This window comes from Monodelphis domestica, chromosome 3 (assembly GCF_027887165.1).
Source record: "Monodelphis domestica isolate mMonDom1 chromosome 3, mMonDom1.pri, whole genome shotgun sequence".
In the NCBI taxonomy this organism is placed as follows: Eukaryota; Metazoa; Chordata; class Mammalia; order Didelphimorphia; family Didelphidae; genus Monodelphis; species Monodelphis domestica.
Genome location: NC_077229.1, coordinates 352,557,361 through 352,573,728, shown reverse-complemented (window position 1 = coordinate 352,573,728; position 16,368 = coordinate 352,557,361). Strand labels below are relative to the sequence as shown.

The window sequence follows — 16,368 nt, the reverse complement described above, 5'->3', positions numbered from 1 at the left end:
CTAGGGTTAAATGACCTGATCAAGCTAGTGTTTGATAAACCCAAAGACTCCAGATTTTGGGACAAAAACTCACTATTTGACATAAACTGCTGGGAAAAATGGAAACAAAATGGGGAAAGTTGGGTTTAGATCAACATCTTACAACCTATACTAAGATAAATTAAAAATGATTAAATGACTTAAATATAAAGAGTGAAATCTTAAATAAATTAGTTGAACATAGATTAGTATGCCTGTCATATCTGTGGGAAAGAAAGGAAGTTAAGACCAGGCAAGAGATAGAGAACATTGCAAAATGTAAAATAAATGACTTTAATTAAATAAAATTAAAACGTTTTTGTACAAACAAAACCAATGTAACCAAAATGAGAAGGAAATCAACAAATGGGGAGAATATTTTTATAAGAAAATTCTCTGACAAATGTTTAATTCCCCAGATATGTAAGGAACTATGTCAAATTTACAAAAACATCAAGTCATTCCCCAATTAACAATTGGTCAAGGGACATGAGTAGGATGTTTTCACACAATGACATCAAAACTATCAATAATCACATGAAAAAGTGTTCTAAATCCCTCCTCATTATAAAAATGTAAATCAAAACAACTCTGAGGTACCACTTTACACATAACAGACTGGCCAATATGGCAGCAAAGGAAATTGATAAATGTTGGAGATTTGGCTAAATTGGGACACTAATTCTCTCCTGGTGGAGTTGTGAATTGGTCCAACCATTCTGGAGGGCAATTTGGAACTATGCACAAAGGGCCTTAAAATAATGCTTGCCCTTTGATCCAACCATACCACTGCTGGGTTTGTACTCCAAAGAGAATAAACATATATATATATATATATATATATATATATATATATATAGCCTTGCTCTTTGTAATAGCAAAAAAAAATGGAAAATGTGGGGGGTGTCTATCAATTGGGAAATGGCTCAATAAATAGTTATATGTCTTGGTGTTTAAATATTATTGTGCTGAAAGTAATAAAGAACTGGAGGAATTCCATGTGAACTAGAATGATCTCCAAGAATTGTTGCAGTTAAAGGAGAAAGACCAGGAAAATATTATACACAGAGACTGATACATTGTGCCACAATCTGATTTAACTGACCTTTCTACTAGCAGCAATGCAATGATCCAGGACAATATGAAGGAACTTATGAGAAAGAATGCTGTCAACATCCAGATAAAGAACTGTGGAAACAGAAATGTATAGAAAAATATTCAATTGATCACTTAGTGTGATATGGCTATGACTAGTGTTTTAATGTTAAAGGACCACTCTACTACAAAAATGAATAACATAGAAATGTTTTTTGAAGAATGATAAATGTATAACCAGGGGAACTACTAGTCATCTTTGGGAGGAGGGAGGAAAGAGTGGGATGGGGGGAAATCACAAATCATGTAACCATGTAAAATATACTAAATAAAAAAATTAAAGAAAATTTTTCATTGATCATATACTAAACTTTTTAATTGTGGTAGATTTTTTAAAAGCATAATACATACATACACAATCCCTGTCTTCTAAACATTAATACTCTAATTTTATTGAGCTTTTTAAACATAAGTGTCCATACTGAATATCAATTTTTAGTACTAAGACAATGCCTAAATGAAATAATCAGGTCAGTAGATGCCGGTAATCTTTGTTATCCACAGGGTCAAGAGAACATGAAATAGAGAATACCTATGATAGATTTATGAGGGGACATTGACAAATTATATGCATGAGTTTTGATCTGTACCATTGAATTGATACACTGATATCATATTGGCATGTCTCTTAAGAATAATTCAAGAGGCACAAGAGTATAGAAAAAGCTCTTTAGGGTAAAGAGTGCTACATCTAATGATCATCTAAGTAAGAGAAGTGTCAACTTTGGTTAATACATTTGATTGACAGTTTACATAGCTGATTTGAAGCCATTTTAAATGAAGGCTAATTAATCATGTATTTTATTCCCACATCTGTGTGCTAAATCAAATTCATGATATGATAGTTATTCATGTCAAATGAATTGTTTGATTCATATATTTGTAGTTGACTTCACTAAGCCATAGTTAAGAGTCCTTTAGGTCATATCATATAGAAGAAAAATTAAAAATTTCCTGCCTCATTCATTCTTAATTTAAAAAAAAAAGTTATAGGATATAGATGGAACAATCACAACTCTTTTGCAAAAATAAGAGCAGGGAATTCCAGAATCTTTAGAGGGATGAGACAAAAGCAAGTCAAAACCAGTCCCATCCCAGTGGCTGGGAGACCTAGGCAGATCTTGTTTAAACCAGATCTGATTCCTGCCTTCCTAACTCCAAAGTCACCATGGCAAATAAGGGAGATTCCATCTTCCGAATACCCCCATACCACTTCATCCATGTGCTTGACCAGAATAACAATATATACCATGTGTAGGTTTGGCCCAAAACCCACATCAGGCAGGACAGTCCCATCAGGACATTACTGCATTGTAGCCAAACCTGTAGCCTGGGATAAAGAGTGCTTTGTGCTATTTGAAGAAGCTACAGGACCTGGAGATCTGGCTGGCTGGCCCATGACCCCTTCCCATTGTACCCTGGGGAGGATCTAGAATGGGATATAATCCCACCGCAGGTATACAGGACTGCACCTTAAGGCCTTGCTTGACTTAGAAGATGAGAAAGGGAGAAAATAGCAGGAGATGAGTGGCTGTTTGAAGGGCCTGGCACATACATTCCCCAAAAGGAGGTAGAAGTGATGGGGACAATCCAGGCCATGGTGATCTTACACAACCTGACTTTTGGACTGTGGGCCAGGAGGGAATGTTTGGACTGCGATGACAAACAGAGGGTGACAGGAGAAGAATGGCTGGTGTGCTCTATGGGGGCTTGCCTTCCAGGTGTGTTTGAAGAAGTTCTGGATGTTGTCAATGCTGTGGTCCTCACAGACAAAGTAGCCCTGCACCTCCAGGCCCTGCTAAACTTCTGCGACATGAGAGATGTAGAAGCCCAGGTGCCTGACATTTATGAGGAGGTGCTTGGAATTGTGAACATCACCACCCTGGGTCCACAGAACTACTATGTGATTGTCAACCCTATAGTGCCCAACATCAAGAACCAACTGGGACACAAGCATGTGGTGAAGGGGGAGAAATCCTTCTTCCTTCAGCCTGGGGAGAGATTTGAGCAAGGGATTCAGCAGATGTTTGTGCTGTTAGAAAATGAAGAACTGTTCCAAAGGGCACTCCAGCATCTGACAGAGGGAGAAGGTATGGAGACTGGTGAGGAAAAGGTGTCTCATTCCACCTGGGGTGGAAGAACTACTAAGCACAGGGCAAAATCCATGGGCAGACAGGGGTACAGTGGGAGAATCAAGAAAGCCTGAGCTCCCTGCCACCAGGAATAAGACTCGAGTTATGAGCTACCAAGTTCCCCACAATGCCACTGTACAGGTGTATGACTACAGAGAAAAGAAAGCAAAGGTTGTGTTTGGGCCAGAGATGGTGTGCCTTGGTCCTGAGGAGCAGTTCACACACTGTTATCCCTCTCAGCTGGCCAGCCTGAGAGCCTCCGGAGACCCTGCTTGCTCCTGGGACCTGATTTCTTTACTGATGTCATCACCACTGAAACAATGAACCATGATGCACAAAACTGCATCTGGCTTACAACTGACAATTTGAACTGACAGACCAGAATGACCCCCAAGAGTCTGCTCTGCTCTTCTGTGGCCCAGACTTTGTGGGTGACACTTGTAAAGCCATTGCCTCCTCTGTTCGAGGGGCTGTGACCTCAGCCACCTTTGATGACTTCCATAAGAATTCAGCTTGTATCATTTGTATTTCTGTCTTTGGTTTTGAGGAAGCAGCAGGTAAAGGACCTGGGGGTGCTGCCCTGCCTCCATTCCCATACAGAGCCTTCTCCCCTCAGAATGGGTTGGTAGTCAGTAGTGTGGATGCTCAATCTGTAGAACCTGTGGACCAGCAGAATGGGATGCTTTACAGTGGAGTGGGATGCTTTACAGCGTAATGTGTCCAGTTGGCCATTGAAATCACCACCAATTCCCAAGAAGCTTCAGCCAAATATGAGGCTCAGATATTAGAGCAAGAGGCTGGGGTGGGGGGCACTGGAACATCATGTTGGACTAAGAAGAAGCTGAAGAAGCTCGAAAGGAACTGCTGCTCCTTGAAGCTGAGAGCATTACTGTGGAAAGTACTGGAGCTGCGAAAGCAGAGGCAGAATCCTGGGCCCAGGCAGCTCGGATTGAGGGAGAAGGAGCAGTTCTATAGACCAAGCTGAAGGCAGAGGCATTAGCCATAGAAATGGAGGCAGAGTTACTTCGAATATATAAAGCCAGGGAGCAGGAGCTCATCTACTCCAAGGCCCAAATGGAGCTGGAACAGAACAAGGCAGAGAGAGACTGGAAGCAGTGGAGGTTAAGAAGTTAAAGAAGATGACAGAGGCCTTGGGCTCTGACACTATTTGGGGCCTGAGGTGCAGGTGAAACTACTTCAGGGTCTTGGACTAAAGTCAACCCTAATTACAGATGGCTCCACTCCTATCAATCTCTTCAGCAGAGCCACTGGGCTTCTGGGGCTGGGGGAGCCTAGGCTTCCTACTGTGGAAAAGTGAGTTAATAAGATATAGAAAAATAGTGACTTCTCCCCCATCTCCATTGGATAGTTAGACCACTCTATGAGTCTCTCTCTTCCTCTATCTTTCCCCATCCATCAGTATTTAGGAAAGGACTATTCTGTGCCTTTTTCCCCTGAAAAATAAATCTTTTTTCATTAAAAAAAGATAGGAGCAGAGCCACCAAATAATAATCTTAGGAATAAATGGACAAATTTGATCCTCAATGTGAGCACTCAGTGGCTATGTCCCATCAAGATACACAAATCCCCCAAGAAAGGGGTAGATAAATTGTTCATGGTTCAGTGGATATAGATCCAGGCCTGGAGACTACAGGTTATAGGTTCAAATTTAGCCTCATACACATCCTAGTTATATAATCCTGTGTAAAGGTTAAAATTATGGTTGAGACTGAATGTAATAATTATATAACACCCAAACTCAGCTGGACATTTTATGGTGATTTAATTGATATAGTGGAGGAGATTAAGAAGGAGGAAGGAAGAGGCTAGTACTGGGCGGGAAGATTAGGAGATCTAGAAAATAAAGTTTTGAGTGTGAAGGAGGAAAGAATCAGCCTGACCTCCAAAGGGGCTCAGCTAAGATGCCTGAACCTGAATCAGCTCAAGGGCAAAACTCCCCACCAACACTCCAAGATGGTGAAATGCCTATCATATTCTCAGCCAGAGTCGCCTCTCCAGGGAAATAGGAAGAGAGGAAGTGATGTACCTTATATAAACAGTTTTATGTCACTTTACTGCATCTCATCTGTACCAATGATTGCTTAGCTTGACTTAGGACAGCCCAGGGGTCTTTCCATTTTTATGCACATATCTCTTGAAGGCCATTTCCTCAGATAATTCAATCTTGAGTTTGATGCAGACCTTCCTAATCTTGTCAAACTAAGAAGGGTGGAGAAATGTAGAATTTCCAAGACCTGATTCTGTTATTCCAAGTATCGCCATTGTTACTGATAAGTAAATAACTAAATCAGATCTTCTAAAGTATAGTCTGATTAGGGTGGAATAGTTTTAAAATTCACAGCTGGGAAAATCACTTAACCCCACTTTCTTAGAGCTCAGTATGCTACTGCCTTGGAACTAATACTTGGTATTAATTTTAAGACAGAAAGTAAAAGTTTCCAAATAACCCTCCAATAAGCTTGTGATTTGATACTCACTCAAGGATTTCATTGCTTATATCTTATATGGGTTGTCCCAGAGGTACCCTACCCCTAACTTCTTTTTGTAATAGCAAATAACCTCCATATTATCTACATAGAAGGGAAAAATAGGGGGAATAATCAGTTATTTTATTATTTTGGTGTTCCTTACATTAGAGAATACCAAAGCATCAGATTTCCCAAATTTTCATCCTTCAACACCATGAAAATTAGGAGATGCTGATTTAGTCCAATCAGAGAATTAAATACAGGTAATGAGTTATACTTATTCACTACCTTACTCCTACCTTCATTAATATGGAATGAATACTGTGTCAATCATAATTTATGGGTTTAGGAGAATCCTGGTGATAGAACCAAAGTGGATCTATATCTCTTACCTCAGTTATAACACACTATCACTTTTGTATGTATACATGTGTACATGTGTAAATATGTGTACAAATATACATATTTTACTTTTGTAAAGTGAAAATATTATATTCACCATATAAATGTATATGAAAATTAAGGAAAATTTGTTTTAATCATTAATTAAACCAGATTGCATTTAAATTAATTGATTTCCTTTTCTTTTTTGCAAGTATGCTTTGGGTATTAAAATTATAATTAGATCAAAAAAGTAAATAAAATCCAAGGGGGGTGAGTAATTAAGTATTATATTCATATGTAGCCAATATCTCATTTTAAAGTAATTGTTTCATTAATTTTTAAAAATATAAACCGTTACCTTTCATCTTAGAATTGATACTGTTTATTTTTTCCAAGATAGAAGGGTGGTAAGGGCTAAGCAATGGGGTTTAAGTGACTTGCCCAGGCTCACACAGTTAGGAAGTGTCTGAGTCATGTTATGAACCAAGCAACTCAAATCTCTAGGACTCATTTTCAATCCACTGAGATCCTTTTTTAAAAGTCAACTTTTTTATTCATTTTAAATAGTTTTATAGAAGAAGCATGCCCATTAAGTTAAAATACATACACACACACACACACACACACACACACACACACACACAGATTTGCTGCCACAACATGAAATAACTTGGATTTTAGAGAAATATTTAAGATCAACAAATTACTTTAGATTCCTTATGTTCTCTTTTGCAGTGTTACTGAAGTGTTAATAGTGATGACTACTCTTTTAGAGCAAATTGTATCTAGTTGTATATCACTATAGTAAATTCTCATTGTGGTTACTACAGTGAAACTATATCAAGAGTTTTCTTTATGAGAGCTATTCACATGACTTCTTAGTCAATGAGCCATAAGAACAAAGCCTTGTTTCTCTACTTACCATACATTCTCTTCAATGAATATATTAGAATAAATGTTTTCTTCACAGATTATGTATGAGTCATTCTCTGAGAAATTATCTGGCTATATGCTGTTTGTAGGTAGAAAATTGACCTATTTCTCTCAATTCAATTAAAAACAAACCATTATCATGATCGTTTTATAATTCATTCAATAAGTTTATTAAATATAATGTAAAATATGCTACTCAACTGTGGGGAAATACAAAATTATTATTATATATACTCCCTTTTTAAGGCATTCATATTTAAGGGAGAAAGATGGACAAAAGATGATGAATTCATAACTATAATAGAGTGTTTGAGGGATTAGAAAGTACTTCATGTGCAATATGTGATTCTATCCTACACAAGATTTGGACTTGGGTTTTGTAATCATCAGTTTCTAAATGAGGTCTAAGACACATAGAAACAACCTGCTCATCTAGTGGTCACACAGTGAATGTCTATTGAAAGGCTAAATTCAATTCAGTTCTTCCTATTCAAGTCAGGAACTCTTTTCACTCTATAGTGTTGCCCTTCAGGCATTGTTCATGAACAACAACAACATAGACCTAGATTAGAAGCAAGCAGCAGGAAGGAAGTTTTTAGAAGTTGTATATTACTTTCAATTGATCAAACAGTTTTAAGCACCAAGCACTATATTATATGTGAGGGAATACAAATAAAAATGAGAAAAGCCCCTGCCCTCTAATAGTGATTCGGTTTGGGTGGCGATAGGGGTTTCTGTGAATGAGAATAGATCACCACTTCTAGATCACAGAATAGGAAAGATGAATGTTTAAGAAGGCTAAAAAAGGAAGAAGGTGTCAGGTTGTAGAGAGTTTTAAATGCAAAAGGGGGTGTTTATAATTCACTGTAAAATTAATAGACAAACACTATAATTTAACTAGGAAATGACATAGATATGTAATTCAGGAAAACCATTTAGTGGTTGTATAGAGGAGGAAATAAAGAATAAAGATATTTGAAGCAAGGAGACAAAAAAAGCTACTATTACAATAGTCCAAGCAAAAGATCATGAGAAGCTGAATTATAAAGTCAGCCCATGTGAGTGAAGAGGGAGCGGTATATGAAAGATGTATTGTGTTTTTAAGTGACAAGATTCTTCCTAAGATATATGTGAAGTAAGAGTAAGGAATTAGATATTACTTGATGCCTTTAAATTGTAATGCCTAAGAGATTCTCAGTGTTTGAAAGTTAGGATGGATTGGAGGAATGAGAACATTTTCTGTTATAGGAATACTGAATTTGACATAGATACACATCAGACATCCAATTAAAAAGGATCACTAGGAATCTTATTATGAAAGATTGGAACTCAAGAAAATAGGGCAAACAATATTGATCTTGAAGTCATTTTCATAGAGATTGTAATTAAATTTGGAGGAGAAGAGATTTACAGGTGTTATATATGTCAATTAAGCAAGAAAATTCCCAGATTAAAAGCTTAGTCTATCCCCTTAGTGTGCATGGCATAAATGATTTAAAGTACAGGATCATATGAAGGTAATAGGCAAATGAGCAAGAAGAACAGAGGAGAACAGCACATTAGAGAAGACAGAACATCCAGGAAAAGAAGATGGTCACTAATGTCATATGCCCAAGAGAGCTTAAAGGAAGATAACTTTTTGAGATGATATAAAAATATTTTCAAAGTATCCTACCAATAAACTAACTTCAAGAATCAGATATATTCATTCAACTAGAGGCCTACATCTAAAAATCCTACCAGCTAGATACCTATAATTAAAAGTATAATTATTCAAAATTTGTAGTCATTCAAATTGAAATTGACCAAAAATTAAAATTCACCTAATTTTATAATTTCTACCCATTTATATTTTTCTATCTTATTCACATGTTAACAAGAATTAAATTAAGTAATTTGTCAAAATTTTAATTGAATGAGGTTAAACTAAATTTATAGAATTTTTCCCTGATATATAAGTCTAATATCAATTTTTAAACTATCTAGCATGATATCTTCTTGATGAAATCATGTTAGCTTTTAATGATTACACCGAATTTCCTGGGTGTTTAATTTATTTTTTTAACTTTTTAATATAGTTTAGTAATTAATGTTCCTTAAACAATTAATAAAAGTTTTAATATATTGACAGATATTGTAGTCAAGTTCATTGATGTTAAACTTGTAGATTCTATTCTCTCATCTTTTGAATTCTGGAATATTTTCCTTTCTCTCATTCTTTGGTACATTTCCCATTTTGCATAGATATGGAAATATCTTCCAAGGACATGAAGAAAGGTTTAGCAATCACAATTTTCAATCCCTCCCATTTCAGAGATAAAATTAGTGCAGGACATTTTGTCCTAGTGCACCAAACCTTATAGGGTCCTGACTCTAGTTTCTTCTACAGTTGAAAAAAAATCAAATGAGTTCAATTCCCAATTTTTATAAAAATACTCATAATATAATGTTACCAGAATGTGCTCTTTTTTTCCTAGAAACTGTCCTGAAGATATCTTTCTATTAGCCTGACTTATTCTACTCTTGTTCATTTTTCTGCTAAAATGATATTCCCAGTTGAATTGGAGGGTTAATGACAAAGTATTCAATAAGTGAGTAAAGAGTGAGGAAATAGCTGTTTAGAGACCATAAAATATATAAATATAAATCAGTCTTCATTTGACACAATATACACACTTCTATAAAATAATTATTGCATTTGTCATCATGTATTTCATCCAATACTGAAGAACTAATTATTTCCTGTTTACCCTATGTGACTTTTCTCTGTCCTTCCTGATATTCATAGATAGGGCACTTTCTCAAAATTTCCTGATACTCTAGATAATAACATGGAATATGCTATTTGATAGAGCTATTTTTTTTTTCTTTTTGCTATATATTTCCTTGGCCTTGCTTATAAAACTTCAGAATGTCCTGTTAGCAGTTTGTTCTACTTGTCCTAAAGCCACCATTAATCTCTCTATTGTCCTTTATGTGATTTATACCTTAAATTATTCAGAATGTTGTGTTCTATAGAAAAACTTAATGTCATGCAAAACCATTGAAAGAAGATGACTAAGGAAGGAAGAAAAGCAAATTCACAGCATTAAAGATGAAAAGGGGGACAGCACCTCCAATGAGGAGGAAATTAAGGCAATCATTAGAAATTACTTTGCCCAATTATATGGCAATAAATACACCAATTTAGGAGAAATGGATGCATATATACAAAAATACAAACTGCCTAGACTAACAGAAGAGGAAATAGAATTCTTAAATAATCCCATATCAGAAATTGAAATCCATCAAGCCATCAAAGAACTTCCTAAGAAAAAATCCCCAGGGCCTGATGGATTCACCTGTGAATTCTATCAAACATTCAGAGAACAGTTAATCCCAATACTATACAAACTATTTGACATAATAAGCAAAGAGGGAGTTCTACCAAACTCCTTTTACGACACAAACATGGTACTGATTCCAAAACCAGGCAGGTCAAAAACAGAGAAAGAAAACTATAGGCCAATCTCCCTAATGAATATAGATGCAAAAATCTTAAATAGAATACTAGCAAAAAGACTCCAGCAAGTGATCAGAAGGATCATTCACCATGATCAAGTAGGATTCATACCAGGGATGCAGGGCTGGTTCAACATTAGGAAAACCATCCACATAATTGACCACATCAACAAGCAAACTAGCAAGAACCACATGATTATCTCAATAGATGCAGAAAAAGCCTTTGATAAAATACAACACCCATTCCCATTAAAAACACTAGAAAGCATAGGAATAGAAGGGTCATTCCTAAAAATAATAAACAGTATATATCTAAAACCAACAGCTAATATCATCTGCAATGGGGATGAACTAGATGCATTCCCAATAAGATCAGGAGTGAAACAAGGATGCCCATTATCACCTCTACTATTTGACATTGTACTAGAAACACTAGCAGTAGCAATTAGAGAAGATAAAGGAATTGAAGGCATCAAAATAGGCAAAGAGGAGACCAAGTTATCACTCTTTGCGGATGACATGATGGTCTACTTAAAGAATCCTAGAGATTCAACCAAAAAGCTAAGTGAAATAATCAACAACTTTAGCAAAGTTGCAGGATACAAAATAAACCCACATAAATCATCAGCTTTTCTATATATCTCCAACACAGCTCAGCAGCAAGAACTAGAAAGAGAAATCCCATTCAAAATCACCTTAGACAAAATAAAATACTTAGGAATCTATCTCCCAAGACAAACACAGGAACTATATGAACACAACTACAAAACACTCGCCACACAACTAAAACTAGACCTGAACAAATGGAAAAACATTAACTGCTCATGGATAGGACGAGCCAATATAATAAAAATGACCATCCTACCCAAACTTATTTATCTATTTAGTGCCATACCCATTGAACTACCAAAATACTTCTTCACTGATTTAGAAAAAACCATAACAAAGTTCATTTGGAAGAACAAAAGATCAAGGATATCCAGGGAAATAATGAAAAAAAAAAACACATACAATGGGGGCCTTGCAGTCCCTGACCTAAAACTATATTACAAAGCAGCAGTCATCAAAACAATTTGGTACTGGCTAAGAAACAGAAAGGAAGATCAGTGGAATAGACTGGGGGCAAGCGACCTCAGCAAGACAGTATACGATAAACCCAAAGATCCCAGCTTTTGGGACAAAAATCCACTATTCGATAAAAACTGCTGGGAAAATTGGAAGACGGTGTGGGAGAGACTAGGAATAGATCAACACCTCACACCCTACACCAAGATAAATTCAAAATGGGTGAGTGACTTAAACATAAAGAAGGAAACCATAAGTAAATTGGGTAAACACAGAATAGTATACATGTCAGACCTTTGGGAGGGGAAAGGCTTTAAAACCAAGCAAGATATAGAAAGAATCACAAAATGTAAAATAAATAATTTTGACTACATCAAACTAAAAAGCTTTTGTACAAACAAAACCAATATAACTAAAATCAGAAGGAAAACAACAAATTGGGAAAAAATCTTCATAGAAACCTCTGACAAAGGTTTAATTACTCATATTTATAATGAGCTAAATCAATTGTACAAAAAATCAAGCCATTCTCCAATTGATAAATGGGCAAGGGAAATGGATAGGCAGTTCTCAGATAAAGAAATCAAAACTATTAACAAGCACATGAAGAAGTGTTCTACATCTCTTATAATCAGAGAGATGCAAATCAAAACAACTCTGAGGTATCACCTCACACCTAGCAGATTGGCTAACATAACAGCAAAGGAAAGTAATGAATGCTGGAGGGGATGTGGCAAAGTAGGGTCATTAATTCAGTGCTGGTGGAGCTGTGAACTGATCCAACCATTCTGGAGGGCAATTTGGAACTATGCCCAAAGGGCGACAAAAGAATATCTACCCTTTGATCCAGCCATAGCACTGCTGGGTCTATACCCCAAAGAGATAATGGACACAAAGACTTGTACAAAAATATTCATAGCTGCGCTCTTTGTGGTGGCCCAAAACTGGAAAACGAGGGGATGCCCATCAATTGGGGAATGGCTGAACAAACTGTGGTATATGTTGGTGATGGAGTACTATAGTGCAAAAAGGAATAATAAAGTGGAGAAGTTCCATGGAGACTGGAACAACCTCCAGGAAGTGATGCAGAGCGAGAGGAGCAGAACCAGGAGAACATTGTACACAGTGACTGATACACTGTGGTATAATCGAACGTAATGGACTTCTCCATTAGTGGCGGTGTAATGTCCCTGAACAACTTGCAGGGATCCAGGAGAAAAAAACACCATTCATAAGCAAAGGATAAACTATGGGAGTGGAAACACCGAGAAAAAGCAACTGCCTGAATACAGAGGTTGAGGGGACATGACAGAGGATAGACTCTAAATGAACACTCTAATGCAAATACTATCAACAAAGCAATGGGTTCAAATCAAGAAAACATCTAATGCCCAGTGGACTTATGCGTCGGCTATGGGGGGTGGGGGGGAGGAAAAGAAAATGATCTATGTCTTTAACGAATAATGCTTGGAAATGATCAAATAAAATATATTTTAAAAAAAATAAAAAAAAGAAAGAAGATGACTATGAAAACCATTAATAGAAAAACTTGGGATACTTAAAATCTTTGCAATTTTTTCTCTTCTTCCTTTACAATTCTAGGACCATTTATCATATCTGTCTAAGACATACTGGAGAATGATATAGAATATACAACTAACATCCTTGGTATGACAACCTCATCAATAAGTATATGCAGCAAAGATTTTTAGTAATTATGATATGAACAGCTGGTAAAGTTATCGTGATATTCAAAGATGGAAGTTTCCTTGAATTTCATCAATACACTTAATATTTCAGTGTTTGAAATGAAGTAGAAATAATATGAATGGAAATGTCATGACCTATTTTCAAAACAATGGTTTCTCTTTGAAATATAACTTATAAATCTCATTTCATCATATTTATCAAAGAACCAAGAACTGTCTATTTTCTTATGTTTATGGATAAAACAAATTCATGAAAACAATTTCTCTCATCTAAATTATAAGTATATAACCTAAGAAAATTTATACAATTGATTTCAATAATTCTTCATTCTAAGACTATTGGTCTTTTTTTTAAACAGAATTTCTGTTTAATTTTCAAACATTGGAAAGTACTACAGAATAGTACCTTTATTTGTGTTCATATGGTTTTTCTCTAAGGTTTTATGATTAAAAATATGTAAGCAAAAGTGTTTTACAATTGTTTGAAAAAATGTGATTTTATATAATTTCCTTAACATAGTGATTTTGTGTGACATGCTGAGACAGTGGGAAAAAAGCACAGTCTGGGGGAATTAAATTATTTTGTATTAGTGCTTTTGAGGAACAAACACTATAGCAAAGTACTAAGCAAGTAATAACTTGGCAGATCACTGAAACCATAGGAAACTGGAAGAAAGTGGAAAAATGAACAGGCAATTCTCACTCATGATGGAGAGAGCCAAGATAAACTTCCTAACACTTGTTTTACCACAAAAAAAGAAAACTTTTTTTAATAGAGGGGAAATAATAATGTTTGACATTGTCCATTGTGCTGTGGGAAGAAAAAAAGATATATGTCAAAGGAAATTAAGATTTATAAGCCCCAAATTGAAGGCATTGTTATAGTTAGTAAATTTTATAATCATGACATCCAAATGAGGGTAAGACCTTTGAGATAAAGTAGGCAATAGACAAAAGTGAATTATCCCTTAAGGATGTCAAAGAAGAGAGAATGATTATTTGCAGGAAAAGAAGAAAATTTATTTGTAGTTCCAGGACATTTTAGTTATAAATTTAATCCATTTATTCTTTTAAAGGGTGGTTAGGAAGTCCAATTACCAACAGGAAGTCAGACAGATGTAAAGGGATATCTACTGTTTTAAATCAGAAGCCTACAAATCTTGCCTAAAGATGACTTAAAATAGCAATGAAAAAGAAAATTGTTCTGAGATCCTATGAAATATGTTACTTTAAAAATCTCCATGTCGTGTAAGATAAATGTAAAGAATTTAGGGGAAAGAAGTTTGATTAACTTAAACTACAAGAACCAAAACTATAAGTTTATACCTAATTTGGGAATTATATTCCCCTTTGGATAAGAAATTATTTTAAAAAATATTCCATATCAAACATTGACATAAATAAGAACAAACTTATTTCAATAATATGTAAATAAAAAGAAACAGAGTAGAATAAAAATGCTTAATAATTTTCTGTATTGGAAGAAAAATATAATCATTTTATTAAAATATTCATTTTGAAAATGACATTCTTTTCATGTGTTGAATATTTGAGGGAATCATTTGAGCAAATTTCAAGTTTGTTTATGTTGATTTTGTCTTTGACATACTTAAAAAATACAGAAAACTGCACCACTTTACAAATACTCATACAATGCTTCCAATGCCTATTTTCATAAGTGAACTACAGATCTTTTTTTCAATGTAAAGTACGATATTTGTGGTATGTCTTCTGATGTATTAGTAGCTATGGGCATCAGTGCTGCTTCACGCCTAGACACTCCAACCTCACTCATCCCTCAAGCCTTTTATGAACCAGGTAGAGGCTGAGCAATAGCCTGAGGCTACAGACCTGAAGCTATATATCATAATATTTGTTCTTATTTACCATCCAACTTGGATAAACATATGTTCCATTTTTATTAGTTACTTTTTTCTGTGTGTCTATGTATCATTGATGATTTTTTTTTTAATTTTGGGACTCTAAACCCATAATTCCCTTATCTTTCCTAACCTCAGGATTTTTATGTCATGATTTTTTTAATGCCTTAGTGTAATTGCATTACAGCAGAACTTACATGTAACTTGATTTTTCTCATCTAACTCAGCTCTTATATTTCACTTTATTTTTACCCCCCATAGAATTATGTACTTGGCACAACTTTAAATACTTTTAAAATGCATTTTAAACTATTACTGGGTTTTAGGAAAGAGATTTGTGGTTAGCAATGAATAGCTCCATGTTAGTTTTTCATTCTCCACTCAAGTTCAACTGTGTAACACTCAGGAAAAACAATTCTATAGAAATTTTGAAAATTGATCATTTAAGAAATTTTCATTGCTAGAAATAAACACAGTAGTGGTCTTTGTATTGTTCTAATTGTTTTTATTTATATTTGATTTAAAAATGGCTTCAACAGAAGTTAAATATATGTGTTTGTTCTTATCAATATCATAAAAACAGTCATATGACCAATAGAATCCATAACTAGGCAATTCTCCCTATTCCCTACTGACTCTGAGAGAGACAGAAAATAAGGTAGAACTATCATACCTGAATCTACAGATTAAAAAAGTGATAGGTTAACAGCTTTACAATTGAGTGAATTCAGATCTTTAATATTTTTGCAAAGCACTCTGTCCTACTTATTGCTTCTACCTCATCTCATTGCACCAAACATCAGCTACTGACTAGACACAACATTGTGAGAAAAGGTACAATCAGTTTTCCATATGCCTGAGGTAACCCTTAGGTTAAAGAACTCCAAGATTCCTCACACAAGCCTTGGAACATTTACTCGCAACCCTGAAAAAAAGTGTCAGACACTGATTCAGCTCAATCAGATTCTGACTATGCTGGGGCAGAAGATCATCATTTATGTCTCCCTGGGCAAATTAACCCCCATTGTCTAGCCATTACAACTCTTCTGCTTTTGAATCAATTGATTCTAAAATGGAAGGAAGATGGATTTTTTATTTATTT

General features: G+C 35.2%; 1 pseudogene; it reads left to right on the top strand.

The window, feature by feature from the left end:
* Nucleotides 1-2,341: 2,341 nt before the first annotated feature.
* On the top strand, nt 2,342-4,678 carry LOC100618677 (major vault protein-like; annotated as a pseudogene).
* The last annotated feature ends 11,690 nt before the right edge of the window (nt 4,679-16,368 follow it).